The sequence below is a fragment of the Protopterus annectens genome, chromosome 4.part1 (genome assembly GCF_019279795.1).
Source record: "Protopterus annectens isolate FY-2018-M chromosome 4.part1, PAN1.0, whole genome shotgun sequence".
Lineage (NCBI taxonomy): Eukaryota > Metazoa > Chordata > Ceratodontiformes > Protopteridae > Protopterus > Protopterus annectens.
In genome coordinates, this window is record NC_056734.1 from 279,740,055 (window position 1) to 279,760,470 (window position 20,416).

Consider the following 20,416-nt stretch of genomic DNA (forward strand, 5'->3'; position numbering starts at 1 on the left):
AGAGTCCCCAATTAGCAATTGTCTGCAAACATTGTTAACCACAGTTCATTCCTGTTGGGCTGGATATCAGAGCCACACACAACACACAAGACTGGACACAGGACAAGAACCTGTTGTACTCCACACATGACTGGCAGTCTGACAACACTCATGACTGTTTTGCAGTCTGACATGGAGTCTACTACTTTCACACTGTGAGTTCCATTGGTGAGCCACTTTGCAGACCCTTAGTGACATAGGGATTAAAGAATAGATGAGTGTGTTTGCCTATGACTCCTGAGTGTGGAATTGTATCACAGGACTACAAGGGCCACATATCTTGTTTTAGACTCCATATTGGTCTATAGTAATAATCACATGACAAACAGATTATAGGACTGAAGAGTGTCCACAGCTACTACAAAAGTGGGCCCTGTACAGTGGACATTTGGTAGTTTGTTGGATGGGCCACATAAAAGTGTAGCCAATGGATATGGATCACAATGTTAATGACACAACCACAGACAGAGACACACACACACAACAGGAATGAGATTAAAACCCCTATCTAACTCGTTTACTGCACTATAGTATTTCACATTTATCAGATGTGCCTCGACACATATATTTGAGAGCTGTCCAAAGGTATTTTTAAAGATGAGTGACATCAGCAGCAGTGATAAAGGATGGAAAAGGGAAGTGTAGTAAGTGCCAATGGCCTCATAATTATGTCTTTACACCTACAGACACTCTCACACAAACAAACTTTTTTATCTGCCAGGACCAAGACTAGCGATCTCCTACCTAACTAGTTTACTGCACTATAATAGTGCACATTTACCAGGCACACCATAAAGCTTACATATTTGAGAGCTGTCCAAAGGTTTTCTTTAAAGGTGAGTGACATCAGCAACAGTGATAAAGGAGGACAATATGAAATGTAGTGAGTGGGAATGGCCTCAAAATCATTCACCTACAAACACATGCACAGACACACTTTTACATTTAACAGGACTGTGATTTGGATTGCTACATAAATAGTTATTGGTACTCTACTGTTTCACAATTATCACAAGCACAACAAAGCCTATAGGATTGAGGGCTGACAAAAGGAATTTGTACAGTGACTGACTGCAGCACATATTTTGATATTGGGTAATGGGATGTGTACTGGGTCGGGATGGAGTAAAACGGTAATTCCTTCCCACACAGTTGCCAGAACCAAGATTCAAAACCCTACCTACCTACTTACTTGCTTTAGTAAGTTATGCATTTATCACACACACACTTTTGAGCTTACAGATGCACTGTGTCTCCAAAGGTACTTCTAAGGTGACATACATCAGCAGATGGTGTAGAATAGGACTATGGGATGTGTACTGGGTGGGAAAGGCTTCATAATGGTACTGTATCTCTCACTGCCTGTGTCTCTCTTCCCCATGTGTATGTGTGTGTTTGAATTATTGTAGTATGTTGGCCTTAGATATGTGTGCATATCACACAAAACAGATGGAGATTTATCACATATCTGCCACCTATAGCTGGCTGTGGGTTTTTCTTTCCAGTGTGTGTGTGTGTGTGTGTGTGTGTGTGTGTGTGTGTGTGTGTGTGTGTGTGTGTGTGTGTGTGTGAAGTCCAAACAGTTTACATTTTGGTGTGTGTGCACGGACATCTGCAGATAAAAGGTACTCATGGTCCACTGTGGTGTCAGACGTGGGCTTTATTTCTCTAAGTGTAGGAGCATGCCCAGTATGACCTTCTATACGTGTAGGAGCATGCACAGTATGAGCTTCTGTACTGAGTGTAGGGATCCATTCTCTAAGAGTAGTAGCATGCCCAGTATGACCTTCTGTATTGTAGGAGCATGCCCAGTATGACCTTCTATATTGCTTGTGGGAATCCATTCCAGGGAGAGTTGTACTCCACTTCAGGGTTTTGTGTGCTATAGCTACACCTAACAAACTATTTTTGCAGGATATCTGTAGATAGGTTGCCAATATGGAGACCCAATTGGTCCAAACATGGGGGGATACTGTGTGTAACTATGTTTCCTATTACTGTCTGTGTTGCTTGTGTAACATGTTCTGTTTTAGCATAGCTTTTTGACATATGTACTGTTTTACAGTGCAATGTATTGTGTCATCAACTACTGACAGATATCATTGTTTGCTCAAAGTTGTTTACAAGGGAAATACAAGAGCAATGCAACAGAGACCAATATTGTGAGGCAAAGACTAGACATTGTGGCACAATCCTGCCATTGTGGAGGGGTGGCTACAGACAACTGAGTGATGGGTCTGTGTAAATGGTCCAGCACTTTGGTGCTATGCTGGCTGGGATACCCTTCTTGTGCATTTCTCAACTTAACTGAATGGCCATATCCTGCTGTGGGCATACCTCTCAACTGTACAGATTTGTCCAGGTTATCCAAAGGCAGGACTCATATATATGGTCAATTTCCCTTCACATTGCGGTTTACAAGCAGGTTTGTCATTATGCATTCATGGGTTTGCAGTCAGGGGGAAGTATGAGCAGACATTTGAGTTTCAGACTTCACACATTCCATGATATCCATGCTGTTATGCCCCCCCTCTGTAATTCTATCCTCTTCCCAACAGTATGAGAGCAATATCTCAGAATTATTTCTATAGTTTGACCTTTATCACAGCAGTATTTATGTCTTGGTCCACAATTCTTGCACTAGGACATGGAGAGGCTTGCTACTGGCATTTGTCAGCATGGCCTTGCATTTGTTTGCTTAATTTGTTATGTTGTTAGTTAGGACCCTATGACATTCCATATGATGGCACTATGAGTGAAGCATATGATGGCACTATAGGTGAGTCATGGGCATTTGCCAGAGGCCTGTAGGCCACATGAGAGTGATGCAGGCCACTGCATTTTGTCACTCATATGTTACCAGGCTGCAAGCCAGTGGATTCCCCTGGGGTCACATGGGCAAGTGGGTGAGGTGTTCCTGGCAATCCTTCTTGTTCATAGTGATGCATCAGTCTGGATGCGTGCAGGGTGCTGCTTATGGCTAGGGACACACCTGCATGGGACACCATTTCAGCATGCTGCATCCTGTGTGTATTCCATAAAAGAAGTATGTTGGTTCTGTAATCATTCCCAACAGCAAGGATATGATTGATAAAATACCTGTGGCTCTTGGGGCTGGTGGTGGACTGAGTGCATGTGTGATATGGAAGCTTATGGCACCTGACTCAACTCACAGATATGACTGAGACCTTCTCCTTCTCCTGCCTTGTATGTAGACATCAGCAGTGTGTCATTACTTTATAACTGTGGCTTTTGTGGGCTGCCAGTGATTGGGCAGACAACCAGTATTCCATATTAAAGAGACAACTAACGTGACACTAACATCTATATTTAATTCCAAAGGTGTGTGCAGGTCAGACTTACTTTCTAGGCACTGTGTAGAGTACTTCCACCTGTGTACTGTTTCTATGTATGGACCCCTGTTCATAGCCTGTCCAACTTTCTGACAGTGACACATATTGACATCTGGACAATGGGTGTTTACAACTAGTAACATAGATGTAGCTGAGAAGCAGATGTGTTGGCACTGTAGTTGTTGGAACATGGCCCTGTCAACCACAGGACTGTACCTAGGCCACTGAGGCACAACATCCACACCTACATGCTGTCCACTTCCAAACAATATTAAACACTCACAAAAGATTGACACACTGACCCCTGCATATAGTAGAAATACACCGATTATCATGTTGATTGGGATAGCTCAGGCAATCTGTGCTTCACTGATATTACTCTACAAACTTACATGTTACTGCCATTTATACATGGGGTTGGAGGGGACACAGCTGACAACTTTACGCATTTGCACTGACTGCACTTTTATTTCAGTTATACTCGGTTTGCTTCCATTTAGTATTGTATTGTGCCCTATCTTGCAGAATGGAGGCATATCAGTAAAGTACACAAGTTATATTGTAATGGCATATATTTCAGTTTCAGACATCTTACTCTACATAACTATACTGCAACTGCCAGATCTGTTGTAGTATGTCTGTGTAGGTCTGTAGGGGGGGGGGGGGGCTGTTCACCATTGCCAGCATTTGTGGAGCTTTGCCCGACCTTTCCTTCTGGTCATCTACACCTGTCCTGCTGGGTGAGGCTGGGGAGTGGGTATGGGAATGCTCATTGACATCCATGTGTGTGACCTGTGGACACACAGTTAGCCAAGCCACCACATGTACTGCAATGGGAGTTGTCACCTTGAGTACTAATGCCTAGTATGGGGACAACGGTATTTGTTATGGATTTCATGCTGTCCCATATAGCTGTCAGCTATCTTCTGCTATCCCATTTGGCTAACCAATTCCCTTGCATGCTTGCATCCATAGCATAGATATAACTATCAGAACATACTGCTCCATTAAGTAATTGATAGTAAGGGTGACTTACCTTGTGCCTGGGCTGGTATTGAGGATTGTGCTGGAAGGTTGACTATGTATGATGCACGCAGTACGCTCCCTATACATGGTAAAGTACAGTAGTGTCATGTTTGGCATCCCTTTTACTGTATGTGCAAGTTGGAGAGAGGTATTAGTCCCTGGGTCCCTACAGTGTCAGTGTGTGTGCTATGCATTGCCTCTGTGCCAAGGCATAGGTATACTGGGCACACTTCTGTCTGCCTCTAGGGGCAGGCTCAGGAAGTTCCTCCTCCAAGTCTCTCTGTGCCTGTGGTGACCTTGGCAATGGTGGGGGCTGTGTGGCCCTACCCCCTGTTGTTCTTGCTGCAGCTGTTTCCACAGGATCATATTGTGTAGCATGGCACATACTATGACCATTTGTCCACATGAAGTTGGAGAGTATTGCAAGGCTCCACCGGATATGTCAAGGCAGTGGAACCATGGCTTGAGCATCCCAAGCACACACTCTATAATGATCTTGGTTTTTGCATGTGCCTCATTATGGCATTCTTGTTCAGGGGTGTGTGCATTTCTGATGGGTGTCATCAACCACAGCTCCAATGCATAGCCAGCATCCCCCACTAGATGGCCAATTGGGATGTACCCCCTGGCCAACCCCTGATGCAGCTGTGAGGAATGCCAGCTGTGGGAGTCGTGATAGCTTCCAGGATTGCCAGCACACACTTGCATGATAATGTCCTGGGCATCACACACAACCTGGCAATTGATGGAAGGAAAGCCCATGCGGTTGACGTAGACCCACCCCTGCTCACCCAGTGGTGCTTTGATGTGGATGTACGTGCAGTCTACGGCACCCAGTACCTGCAGGTATTCAGCTACATGGTGGAAGAGACGCATATTGCTGGTCAATTACTCATGGGTGTTGGGGAAGTAGATGTGTTCACGAACATGTGGTAGCATGGCATCCAGGAACTGACGGAGTAGTCTGGATGCAGATGCCTGTGACACCCCTATGATATCCTCAGTCGGTCTTTGGAAAGTACCTGTAGCTAGTATTCTGAAGGCTACACATGCCTTAGTATCCACTGGGATGGGTTCCTCTCTGTTTGTTCTGGATGTGAGGCGAGGCCGACACAGCTCCACAATTTGCTGAAGTATGTTCCTGTCCACCCTGTAATGCTCTACAATCTCCAGGTCATGTAGCCCCTGATAGGTCACCCTGGGTCTGAACACTCTCCTCCTCCTCTTGGGTCAGTGGCGGTTGGCAGCATTATCCTCCTCACCACCGTCAGCCTCCAGCACATAGTGATGTATCCAAGCAATGGCAGCCCCTAGCATTTTGTCGGTTTAAATTCCCAGGTTTACTCCAAAGGTACAAAGTTTGTGGGGAAACGCAGACTCAGGGGCGTTTCCATACTTTATAGTGGTGTGATGCTACTGCTGCCTGTCAGATTGTCTGTTTCTGATTCATTCCAGATGCCAGCTTACTTGCTCATGGTTTGGATTTAGCCACTGTGAGTGTTAATAACATTAGAGGTGATTTGTGGATGATTGCCTTTATTCTGCTGTCGCTGTTTTTGTAATCTTCTCCTATTTACAGTTCTGCAGCTACCTGCCAGCTCTATTATATTTGCAGGTCCCATTCTGAGTTGCAAGATTCCCATAATAGCAATTTCTACATCAGTTCACCTTTATTTTGTACTGTTGCCCTTTAATTCTATTTTACATGTCCTCCCATCTTCAGGTCTGCAGCCACCTGTCAGCTGTATTATCTGAGTGCTTTCATTGGCCAGTTGTGGGTTGCAGACTCCCATATTGCTGATTTGTACAGCGTTTCCCTTGTTCTGCTACTTCCTTTGGCTTTTCCACCTACCCTTCCTCTTTCAGCCTGTTAGTAGTGTAAACAACAAGATATGTCCCTCCCCTGCACATGCACACTCTCTTCAGTTCATAGAATATCAGTACACAGTCTCAGACACAACCCCTCTACTAGCTGTGCTTAGCTAAGCAGACACCAGCCAACAGGGCTCCAATGTGTTTCCAGCAAGCATGACACACCCCCTTTTCATGTTCCTTGCTCCTCCTGCCTACATGATGGTGTTATTTTCCTGTTCAAATTGTGATTCAGTATAAGTTCCCTTATTAGCATACCCCACTGCCTTAAGCCGTACTATTTCCAAGCCTTCCCCCTTAGCAACCACTGTTCCCTGCCTATGTTTACTTTCTGCATGCCATTGACTATAATGGCAAAATGCAGACAGTAGTTCTGCTGCAGTTTCCCCCCCATTTCTACTTCTACTTCTACTCCTCCCCTCCCACTAGCATACCACATCCCCTGCCCTCAATGGCCGAGTTCAGCTAACATAAAATAAATGTATTATTTTATTATTTTCGAGTGGTTTTGCATGCCAGCGGCCATATATTTGGCCATTGGCATGCAAGACCTAATTAATAAATGCTTTTTGGAGCACTGACATGGCTCCGTTGTGTAGATTGCAGAAATGTATTTGGTTAGTAACCAAATACATTTCTGCAAACTACACTGTCCCAGCATGGAACATGCCGTTTTGCTGAATCACTAATCGGGCTCATTTGCATGGTTTTCACCAGCAAGTGAGCTAGTTGGCATCCCAGATGGCTTTCCATGCAGGAACAGTGTAGGGTCGCTCATGCACATGAAAACAGCTTGTAAGTGGATCGCAAACCGGCCATTTTCCATGCAGAAGCAGTTGCACTGTTCCTTCATGGCAAATAAACCGTTGTGAATCCAGGAGAATGTGTTTTGCGATATTGGTAAATCTGAATTGGTATGACTTGGTGATGCTGAACAACTGATGTTTCTGTGAAGGCAGAATTTAAATATTTGATGTTCATTATGAAACATTAGTCTAAATGAAACCAATATGGTCATATGGCTGTCAGTTTAATTTAGAAATGTTTTAATCAATTGATATTTTTTATGAAAATAATATGTGAGGTAGGGACTTAAACTTTCTAGAAGGATGATAATGCAAAAGATTAACCCCCAGATTCACGAAGCTTCCGTGCAAGAATAAGCTATTCTTGGACGGAAGGGTCTGCATCTGTGTAGAGCAGCAGTGTGCCCTGAATATAAATGGAGGTGTGCTGCTCAGCTCTTACATGGACATGAATCTGTGTACGAGTGCAGGGGTGTGTGTCTGAGAGCAGTGCTCTCACTATACACATGCCCCCTGCACACCATAATTGCCCTATGGCAATGTAATGGTGGTGATAGTGTCTGCAAAATACCTCTCAACCTCTTAAAGTGTAAGAAATTGGGAGAAAGGAAATACAATTCTGGAGCTCAGAGACTTAGTTGATAGAATAACAGGTTATGCATTAGCATAAATGTGCTGAAGGTTATGAAGTGTAAAACGCAAATGTCTGTCAGTATTTTCTAAATGCAATCTTTAATAATTTGCCGCTAATCCACCAGAAAGCCACAATGCTATGAAAATGGACCAAAAATATAAGGCAAATATGTGGGCAGTCTGTTACACTCTGTACAGCTGAGAGGTATGGTGGACACTGTGAGTGTCCATTGAGCATATCTCAAATGCAAAGCCTGCCATGTCACCACCATTGTAAAAGCACAGGCCCCACCTATAATGTTGCAGAAATCAATGTGCATACCCCTATAGTACAAAAATAAAATGTAACAGTTTAATTTTTTTTTCAATCTGCAATAAAGTTTAAGCATAGCTGAGCAGGTGTGGGCATTGGGTAGCTCTGTTTAGCCTAGCTTACACATCATAAGGAGCTAAATAGGTACATACTCCAGAGCATTGCAATGCAGAATGAGCAAAGTGCTTAGAAAGTTTGCTTTGTAAATAGTTATTCCCTGTTTGATCCCCACTAAAGCCAATTAATGTTTTACATGTGAAAGTACATAATTTTTTTTGTAATAATTAGGTAGTAAAGAACATATATTTGTTAACCAGAGTAGTGTAGTGGGTCCAGATGTGAGGTGTGAGTGTAATAAAGTTGTGAAACCCCCATATAAACACAAGTGCCCCATACAGTATAGTCACACAAGAATAAATGTAATGAAAGCACATTGGGGGATGTCAGGGAAGGTAAACAAATATATAATATGTCAGGAATGATTAATTAATCCCATACAGGTGGTAGTCCATAAAATAAAACATAAGCAATGCTAAGCATTGCACAGATATGCTGACCGGATGTAAGCATTGTGTAAATATGAATGGTAAGCAATGAGTAGCCCAGCTAAGCGGATTTGCCCATTAGTAAGCAGTGCTGAACCTGCCCCTGTAAGCACTGCCAACCTTAGCTAAGCAGGTTTGCCCATAGCTTAGCTTAGCTCGGAATATTCAAAACCATCCAACCACAGCAAAGGGTGGGAAATCAGCCATATTTAAACCTCACAGGTGGGTTTACAGCTCATAACTGGTTGTAGCTCCACACTGTAGGCTGTATGGCAGGTGTTGGAGAGGGCATGCACTTTCGGGCACAGAGCTGGGCCATACAGGAGTCCAAGGCCATGGTAGGACTCCTTGTAAAAAAAAAAAACATGATGTGAGACTGCTGCAGGACCAGTATCAGGGCTCCCAATACAAAGTGGAGGCCTGGGAAAGTCTTGCCCACGATCTCACCAGTACCACTGGTATCTCACGGACTGGTGAGCAGATTCGGCACCACTATGCCAACTTGAAGCAGAGGAAGAGGGAGCTCTTGGACCAGTGGGTCCAAGAAGCACAACAGAGGGGTGATGTCACAGCAATGTGTAAGTATTCATAGCAATAACTTTTTACCAAAGTCCAGCCTGTGTATGTGATGTATAGGTATGCATAAATCTTTTTCTGTCTTCATTGAGTGGGTTGTGAACCAGGAAGCCCATGCCAGCAGGTTGCAAAGGCTGTGTCGCGAGGCTGGTGAGTAACTCTCTGGCTTGTAGTATTCATGCCAAATAAATATAAAGGAGTAGAATGTCACCTGTCAGTATTAAAAATGGGTATGGTTTGTACTGAATAAAGCAGACAATATTACAGTACTAGTCTCATATAGGTTATATATAAATAAAACTGTAACTGCCTGTCAATAAAATGCAGAACTCTGGACTGTTTGTGTTTACTCTGATATGGTAGGATTTGAAATGTGTACAGGTTATGCATAGCAACTATAGCTCTGAAAGCATTAAACAATCAAGTCTCATTTGACAAAGATAGTGCCTCTAGAAGACATGAGATTAACTGATATTAAAGATGTCACACACCAAGATCTGATATCTGAATAGTAATGTTGTGTTAACCACTGTTTTCCACACTGTGCTATGTCAATAGGTATGTATAGGAATGTATGTATAACAATGTGGTAATTACAAGGTCAGATAGTACAACAAAGAGGGAATGAAAAAGAAATCATTCATGGAAAAGGCAGCAGTTTCTCAATAGATCCTTCTGATGAAACACACACTTGTTATATTTTTAGCAGAAACAGCCACAGTTCGAAGTTTGGGATTGGTAGTAAGCTGTCTGCATAATTTCAACTAGGATTTTGTGAAAATGTGTAGAAACAGTCAGTGTTAACAGGCATTCCCTTCCACAGGTCTTTCAGGTAAGAGAAGGTATAAAGTAGCTATAAGAAAACTGTGTCCAAAACCCATGGCCCAACCCCAAGTCTGCAAATGACATCAAGATAAGTACATACACTAAGTGGTCTCCCTCAAGAAATATTCAAAAGTGTCATGCTGTCACAGCTACTGGTCCCCACTAACAGCAACCAGGGTGACCGATAGAAATCAAGGCAGAGTGTGTCAGTAGCACACACATAGTATGAGTGCAAATATGTAACCCTGGCTATGTGAATATGGGTAGAAACAGTCATGTAGTATTAACAAACATTCCCTCCACAGGTCTTCCAGGTAAGAGAAATTATAAAGTAGCTATAAGAAGGCTGTAATTATACTGTGTACAAACATACCACTGCCCAACCCAACACCATAGCTGTAACAATACCTGTAGAGTAAAGAGTAGAGCAATGATCATTAAAGCTGTGACCACTGCAAGAATATACATTTATTAACTGATATCTCTCTCTCCCCCACCTTATCTTCACCAATAATCTAAACACATAAATGAATGGGTATGTTTTCCACCAAACCTACTGTTGGGACATGTGTCCTGTTGTTCTACAAATGGTTACATTTATTCCAATTACTGTTCCCTGTTAATATACAATCATTGATGGCCTGTTGCTATCAATGTAACCTGCATGCCACTGTAATGCCCACTGTGGTTCCACATATGTATGTGTTCTGTTTGCTATGCAGATGTTCCAAATCTGTTGTTTTGGGTTAATGGGAATACCCATGCATGCTGCTATAACTAATACTGAAATGTGTTTACCACTACTAACCAACATATGTTCTAAAACTGCAACACTATAGCACATCAGGGAAGGCCAATGCCAGTGCATCTGCCTCTCCCGCCTCATCTGGCCATGGCACCAGGCCCCAGCACATTTGGGACCCACCCTGGGACCTCCTCATCCTCTGGTCCTGCACCACCTTTGGGTGGAACTGCCTTAGGGGATGGGGCTCGGCCCCCCTGGGCATGGGCACAGACAGGGTCATGTCACCTGAAGCTAGGTCTGGGGTCTGGTGTGTAGCAAGCTCTGGAAGGAAATTGGAGATCTGCTATGCCAGCTTGAGGGCTGTGTGGTGCAATTAGAGGGTCAGCCTGCCCTTCCTGCTCAGCCCCCAGTACATCCACCTTCGGGGCCGTGAAGGTGCAGTGGTGACTGCCCATGGGTGGGGACCTCAGTCCCACTGTATCCATTTGGGGGCATGGGGGCTTCTGATTACCAAACACCCCTCCCTGTCCAAGGTGTTTACCCCCCACATGTGTCATATACCACCCCTGTATGCTGTCTTGTCTGTCTTGTCTGTCTTCCTACCCAGCTTACCTCCCCAAATATACCTACTATCCTTCCCCAACATCCCACTCTCACCTTAAAAAAAAGGCAATCTGTTCCCCAAAAAAATGTTTTGCCCCATACATAGCTGTCCATTTTGCACACGTGTCCACTGGACAAATGTAATCTTGCTAATTGGCTTCACAATATATTATTGTTGTCCTCACCCCTCTCTCCCAGGGGTTTGAGTGTCCAAATGTACTTCCAAATTCAGTTTGCATGCACAGCTGTTGCTGTAGAAGGATTGAACAGCTATGGACCTTCCCTACAGCCATCTGCACATCCCTAACTATCTTTCATATTGTTTTACCCTCTTTGTGCCCCTTTTATCACCACTTTCCTATCACCCCTTTTTTCTTTTCTTTTAAAGAAATTAACGTGAGGGTAAGCGGGAGTAAGCAGTAGTAAGCGGGACTAAGCCTGTTTGCAGGGTGCTAAGCGATGCCTACATAGATTAAGCCCTTTTAAGGCTGTGTGTAGGCGTAGCTAACCAGAAGTTAGCATTGCTTACCACCGGGCAAACCTGCTTACAACTGCTTAAAAGTGCCTTAATCACTCAGTACCCAGCAGCCCTTGTTCTGCCCAGCAACAAAATAACCAGCCCTGCCAAGTCTTAAACACAAGACCCTCTACACTTGAGTCAGTGACCACACTACTGTACCATCTGAGCTCTAGGAGTTGCTGTTGCTTTCTCAAACTTATCATGCAGTCTGATCATTTAACACTAATGAAAAAGCAATCCAAGATCTAAAACCTAGGACCCTGCACACTACAGTCAGAGACAACACCACTATGTCATGGAAGCTGTATTAACAGTACTTGTTCTTTCAAACATATCATTCAGTCTGCTCATTTAACATTAATGAAAAAGCTATCAGTCCCAGGTTTTGAACCCAGGACCCTCTACACTTCAGTCAGAGAGCATCCCACTATGCACACTTGAGATATACAAAATAAACTTGTCATTAGTGTGATGTCTACTAAAAAGGAAACATGAGCAATGGTTAGCTGGTATATGACTTGGTTAAATATAGATGGTAAGTGTGTTTGTGCATTGGTAAGTGTCGCTAAGCAAATCGTACACAGTGTAAGGACCTATACATTTAACCATGTTTTAGGTATGCTTAGCATTGCGCAAACCCACACAAACACGTTTAAAGCCACTTTAAAGTGTCTTAATCACTCTGCCTACTTCTGCCCAGCATAAAAAAACTCTTTGCCAGTGTTGGTCCCAAGACTTTATGCACCATACTCACAGCAGTTAACCACTAAGCCATCTAAGCTGTAAGATGCTGGGATGATTTCTCTAAAATATCATGCAGAACAGTCAGTTTACCATAGGGAATGTACAATGTGGAAGCACTAAACATTCAAATGATGTATACACACACACACACACACACACACACACACACACACACACACACACACACACACACACACACACACACACACACACACACACACACACACACACACACACACACACACACACACATATATATATATATATATATATATATATATATATATATATATATATATATGGGTTCCATTTAGATGCTCAAAAGTCCTTTTACACAAAGAATACGAAAAGAGCGACACATATTGTGCGAACCACGGAAACGCCGTATGTCCAAAACCACGAAATGTCAAAGTGTCATGGTTGGCACATCTGCGGTATAGCTCCGTAAGGTAAGTGTGCGATAGTTACGGACCTTAGGGTTAGGGTGCGGGTTAAGGTAAGTGCATAGATAGGTAATGTATGTAAGGTTTAGTGTAGGGTTAGAATTAGGGTTTTGTTAAATGTATGTGTGTGTATTATTTATTTTGCTTTGGTATATCTCTGTAGGGTAAGTGTGCGATAGTTATGGACCTTAGGGTTAGGGTGCAGGTTAAGGTAAGTGCATAGATAGTAATGTATGTAAGGTTTAGTGTAGGGTTAGAAGTAGGGTTTTGGTGCTTTACTTTAGGGTTAGAAGTAGGGTTTTGGTTAGTGCATGTATGTGGTTTATTTATTTTGTTTGGGTAGGCAGTATGTAGTGGGAGGTGGAGTTGGCCGACTATGGGGATTCAACTTTTTGAATTTCGTGGTTTAGTGTGTTCAGCATATTCGTGGTTCGTGCAATACGTGTCGGTGTTTTCGTATTCGCTTAACAGGATTTTCGCTAATATAATATAGACCCTATATATATATATATATATATATATATATATATATATATATATATATAAATATATTATATTTTATATATATATATATATGTATATATATATATTTCTATTTATATATATATATATATATATATATATATATATTTATATATGTATATATATCTAGATAGATAAATATATGTATATATAGATAGATAAATATATGTGTATGTGTGTATATATATATATATATATATATATATATATATATATATATATATATATATATATATAGGTCTACTTCATAAGATCGACAGACCATTTGATCGACATTCATTTGGTCGACAGCTCATTTGATCGACAACCAGTATTCAAGGCACTTAACAGGGATTTGCCCCCCTCTCCAATGTTGTGCGACCCTGGAGTTGGTATATATAGTTAGGGTGTGTGTGGGGGGCACGCATTTGGGGGGTGTGGGGGGGGGCGAAGCCCCCCCACCTATTTCCGTTTAAAACATGAAAATACAACAAAACTACACATTTTAAAGAAAATAGGTGGGGGCTTCGCCCCCCACATGGCCCAATATCGGGGACTGTGCCCCTCACACCCCCTAACTATATATACCAACTCCAGGGTCGCACAACATTGGGGAGGGGGGGAAATCCCAAGTTTTTACCTTGAATACTGGTTGTCGATCAAATGAGCTGTTGACCAAATGAATGTCGATCAAATGGTCTGTCGATCTTATGAAGTAGACCCATATATATATATATATATATATATATATATATATATATATATATATATATATGTATATATATATATATATATATATATATATATATATATATATATATATATATATATATATATATATCTATATATAGAGAGAGAGAGAGCGAGAGTCCACAAAAAAATCAAACAGCCAGTAATCCTAGGGTTGCCACCTTTTCAAATGGCCAGAGTCTGATTCTTTTCTGGAAATGAGAATTATTGCATTAAAACACATACCCACACTGAATGCAAAGGACATAACACCAGACGTTTTGCATAAATATAAATGTTTATTTGTGTACTATTTAAGTTGTTTATGCCATTTCTTATAGCATTTAGGTGTTTGAAATACAAAATAAGTGATTTATGCAACTATCAATTATTTATTTATTTTACATTTGTTGACCAGGCTAGTCTAACTGGATATATGTCCATTTTCAGTAGAGGCCCGAGGAGAAAAGCTCCGAGACAATAACAAAGACAGAAAAAAAAAACATTTATACAAATTATCCGCAAGAAATAGAGATTACAAAAAAATAACTGTATAGTCCCCAAGAAAAAAAATGTTAAATACAAGAATAATTACATGAGCAAACAATTGAATGCCAGTAAAATATATATATATATATATTTTTATATAAGAAAAAGTGAAAAGATAGTTAATATCCATAGAACTTCATATAGCATAGTGGGAAGATACAAAAATGAGAGCAAGAAGTTTAAACATGCCATATATGGAACGTAGAGGAGTTTCAGAAAAAAGAAATCTAGTTTGAGAGTTAGAGGAGAAAGGAGAATAAGTATCAGTCAGGCTGAGAGCAGGGGCAAAGCCATTTGGTTTTAATGAAGTTTTTCAACTGATTCTTGAAAAGGTTGGTGGAAGTAAGGGATGTGATCTCAGCTGGAATTTTGTTCCAGGAATTGCCAACTGCATTTGAGAATAGGCAGTCTCCAGCTTTGTTAAAGGATTTAGTAGTGGTGACTTGTAGTTTTTTAGCTGATCTTAGGGTAGGAAGGTTTTTAGAAGAATTTACTAGGTTACATAGTATGGGAGTGTTTGAAGGATGATGTAAAATCTTGTGAATAAAAATGAGTTGTTGGTAAACTAGTTGGTTTTGTACTTCCAGCCATCCGAGATGTTTAAGGTTTAGGCAGTGGTGAGTACGGAAGGGGGTACCGGTGGCAAATTTAGCTATGTTGTTGTAGGCGGTTGCTAGTTTATTTAGATTAGTTTTGCATAGGTTGGTATATATAGGTGAGGCGTAGAGTAGGGTGGAAATAAGGTGGGTTTGTGCAATAGAGATCTTTGCTGACTCTGTAAGAAATAGTCTGATTCTGTAGAGGAATCCAAGTGTTCTATTTACTGATTTAATACTAGTGTTAATGTGTGAATCAAAGGTGAGATGGTTGTCTATTAATACACAGAGGAGTTTGGTGGTGGTTTCAGGGGCTATTAATGTGCCATTGTTTGATTTTACTGTGAAATTGATAGAGGGGGATTTCTGTGTGGTAGTAAATAGCAGTAGTTTAGTTTTTTCAGGGTTCAGGAGGAGACAATGTTGATGGAACTAGTTTTCCACCAAAGTAAAGACAGTTTGTGTGTTAGCCTGTAATTCAGCAGGGGAGGATGCGGCACATACCACAGTTGAATCTTCAGCATATTGTATGCATGTAGTTTGTGGAAGGGAAGCTTTTAGATCATTAATGAAAATTGTGAAAAGGAAAGGTCCAAGAATGGATCCTTGAGGGACTCCAAGGGTGATAGGAAGCAGAGAAGATAGATTGTTTTCCCACAAGACCGCTTGTTTCCTGTTTTCAAGGTAGGATTGGAACCATTTTACTAGTTGATGATCAAGGGAAAGTGATTCAAGTATACTTAATAGTATTTGGTGGTTAACCATAGCAAAGGCCTTTGAGAGATCTATGAAAAGAGTAGAAGATAGAAAACATATGATACATTCTTGGTCCTATCATCTCAGGACATTTGCCATTTGTCAGTTTTTATTAGCAGGACACAAGTTCACAAAGAGGGTTTGTCCCTCGCAAAGAGGGACAGGTAGTAACCCAAAGTAATACACGAAAAATAAGATATTCTGCTGTCTTGGCCAAAGCCTTCAAGTAGTACAACAGTAAAAAACACACTTGCCTTTAATACAAGAATCAATCAACACTTAATTACAGATTTAGTTCAACAGCCTCCAATTGCACTCAGTAGTTAACCCCCCTAGGGGAAAAAGTATCAGATGTTGCAATGTAAATGTATCCTTTATATAACACTGCTTCAATTCAAACTGTACTATCACACTGACAAACAGAATTGTCTGCAAAACAGTAAGCTCTAACCCACCACTGTCCCCTTGGTGAAATGTATGAAAATATACAGCCATATACCTTTATGTTTCTTATTAGTAATATCCCTCACATGTACTAACAACCTAGGTTAAAAACATTTAATACCCCTCCCCCATAAAATGCCTTATAAGGGCATATAACAGCATTCTCTATACACTGACCTCTTGACTATACAGGGTCACACATGTTGTCCAGCCCTAGCCCTCATATTTATGGCCCCTACCCCACAACATTTGTGGGAGTCCACAGCATCACTGAGATGATAGCAGGAATGTCAGCACTAAATAATGATAGACCATACCTATTAACCTTTTACTGCATGACATCTGGACAAAGCGTGGTATATAAGTGGAGGACAGACGCCAAAACACAGGGCCATATTTGAAATATTGCTGTGAAAGTTGCTGGTGTTGCAGGATTGGTTGCAACATACCCTTTCTGAGGAATATGACATCAGAAACACAAATGATTGTTGCCATGTTCTGATAGCAATCAACAGAGAGAATGCCACTGATTTGTCAAGAACAACACCTGTCTGGGGAACAGACAAAACATAGCAGCCAAACCTCTGGCCATTATGTGGATAGCCCCACAGCTGATAGCTATGCAGACAGACTGCAATCCATGCAAAACTAGCATGTACACACAAACCCTGTAAAACTACCAGTATTCAAAGCATATAACAGCAATACTCACACTCTGTCCCTACGTCTGGAACCTTATACAAACATGTAGTTGGCCTGTGTCTACAAGTCTTGTTGTAAGAGGTATTCCTACCTGCTGTCTATAACACTGCTGCTCCCTCACATAAAGGATGTCTTCCATACCGGCAAGGTAAAGGGACAACACCCACATGAAGTAGTCAATTATAGTAGTGGGTTACTATGACATTGGCTATTGGAAGAACTATACAGTTGCTCTGCATGCAATTAGCAAGTGGGGAACACCAGTTTGTGCACTGGCCATCACCTGTTCATGAGCATCCCCTAAAAAAGCCATGCTGCAGCCTATTCAAACCAGCTCAATCCCTGTAATGCAGAGGGAGAGAGAGAAATAGAGAGAGAAAACAAACAAACAAAAACAAACAAAACAAGAAAGACATAAACCTAAACTGGAACACGGAAGAAAGCATAAAAATAAAACAGTTATGTGAAACATATAAGCATGTAATTGAATGTAGTACTTGGTCTGTAATAATGGGTTAGATGATTTTGAAAAAAATTATATGTGCCAACAAGACTTGCTGTAATGATGTCCTGCTGAACAGCTGCTATGGACATAGCATCTGGCTCTGACTGCAGTGGGCCATACCTGTCAACTGTACAGATCTTCACAGAATATCAAGATTTACCCATCATAGTGTTTGGTCTGTTCCTCTTAACATCTACATTTTTCTGGCAAATAGCTGAAGATGGAGGTCATAAAGTAATGACAAACACTTGAGTTTCATTCTCCATATCCTTCAGAACAGTCATGGTAATGCAAAATGTATTATGCTACAAATGTCATAGGTTTGTAACAGGCATATTTAAGATCTGTCCCTATTTATCCACCCATCATTTTAGGCTTTGTCCAGATGTGATGCTCTAAAAGGTGGAGAGGTAGGATCACAGCTGAGGAGCCTGATTCACCCTGGGAAAGGACAGCTCAGATATGGCAACCACTAGAGTGTCTGTCAAACAGACATGACTGTGCCACTGCTAGGCCAGTTAATGGGATATCGTCCATATTCATATGCTACCTGAGAATATGAGTGTTATACATCTTTGTATTGTAAATCTAAGATACCTGTATAGAGCATGTGCATAGTAAAGTACTGTTGCAGATGTGTGTGCTAAAGTGCATGTGATATATTGAATTAATAACATTCATCTCTACAGTGTTCTGCCAGACAATAGTCACAGTTGTGACAGATATCTGTAGTCACATACTCATGTACTTGTGATATGTCAGCTATATTAATACGTTAGCAATATTGATTTCCCTGTTGTCACCCATTGATGTGGGCCATTGTCCAGAAGGCCTGGTATAACAGGTTGAAAAGTATGATTGAGCTGCAAGACTGTAAATACAGTGTGCCATATTGACATAGAACACAAATGTATGTCAGGTATCCCCAGAGCATGTGTATGTATATATATGTTCAGCTGAAAGGCACAAAAGTAAAACATGGGTTACAAGCAGTCCAGGAAATAGGTTGTGCATGTTGTACATGTGTGTAATATCAGTGTCACTGCATACAACAGAAACAAATGTGTACAGCTACTGGTTGTTGTATTGCCATGACACTGATATGGGTACTACAGTAGGCATGACTATCAGGTAGTAATCAGAGAAGTGTACAACCATCAGGTAGTAATCAGAGAAATGTATATCACCAATAAATCCAAAAGGCAGGAAAACAAGGAAAAATCGCACAAATAAACCAAAGAATGAACCTGGATGCCACTGTTCAGTGAAACAATAAAGCCACGGAGAGAAATGTAGGCAGACTTCCATTTAATAGTAAAAGCCACAAAACAGCAAAACACATAAACGTACTCAACCCTTCGTTTTTGTTTCTAGCACTTCCTCAGATGTGGGCTGTCACAAACCAATCCACATTCATATATGATGATACCGAAGACAACAGGATGCCAATACAGGAAGTACTGAATGCTCTCTCATTGGAGGTCATTTATTTTATACACTTCACCATCCAAAACTTAATTTTGTTTGTAGCCTGGTTAGAGTTCGTACTTTCAGATGTAAGGCATGGAGGTATCCTAAGACAGATGCACTGTCACATATCCAGGTCAAGATTCCTCTCCTCTATGCACAACTAAAAAAGTATTATGGTGCTCAAAAATCAGCAAAAAAGATTTCTAGCATTAATGGCACTCTTACTTTTACTTCACTGCCTGTTTCCTTGAGAAAAAATTTGCTATTCTGGGTGTTCAGGATTTTCAGCGTTCGCTGAAATAGGGTCGATGAATCAGCGTTCGCTTTTTTAAGCGTTCAGTGATTCAATATAGACCCGTTTTCACAGAGCAGATTGTTATGTTTTCAACTGAATTGAACAAGCTATAGGTCACATTACAGGTGGGGATTGTGTTGAAATGAGTTTTTGTGGGGTCATGTTTCAATTGTACAAATGCCAGGCATTGTAACAGGGGTGTGTACACTTTATACCCACTGTAGCTATATGGGCTCAGAAGTACCTGACCTGTAAAATTAGCCTCCACCAAGATAGTGTAATTCCCCTTGGTGGGCAGCAGTACACAAAGCACATAATAGGTTGCTATAGTGGATGTACAGGGACACATAGGTGCAGACCACAACTTTGAAGCAAGTCTACCTCTATCTGAGCAAGCATGTAGGTTCACAGGCAACTTCCTATAAGGCTGACTATGACTATAAATCAGACATATCCACACCACCAAGGCCAATTGCCACAATGTCCCCACATATGTAGTCATTCTCAGAGGCAGCAACACAATTCAACCTGTACTGGGGGTAAAATACACCTCATACACACATGACATGGATGCAGGCATATTGATATGCATATAAACCACACTTCTGCCTTCATCAGTGGTGAGCATGTACATAATACTGACTGATGGCAACAACAGCAGGTCTCCATGGGGCATGAGAACATCACAATCTGCCTCCTACATGAACTCAGGCATGTGCAAACAGCTCCATCACACACTACAGTCAAACACAGACTTGCCACCATCCACACACCGTCCACATGGAACATGGCCACTGTCATCCCTCTACACAGAAATGAACAGAGA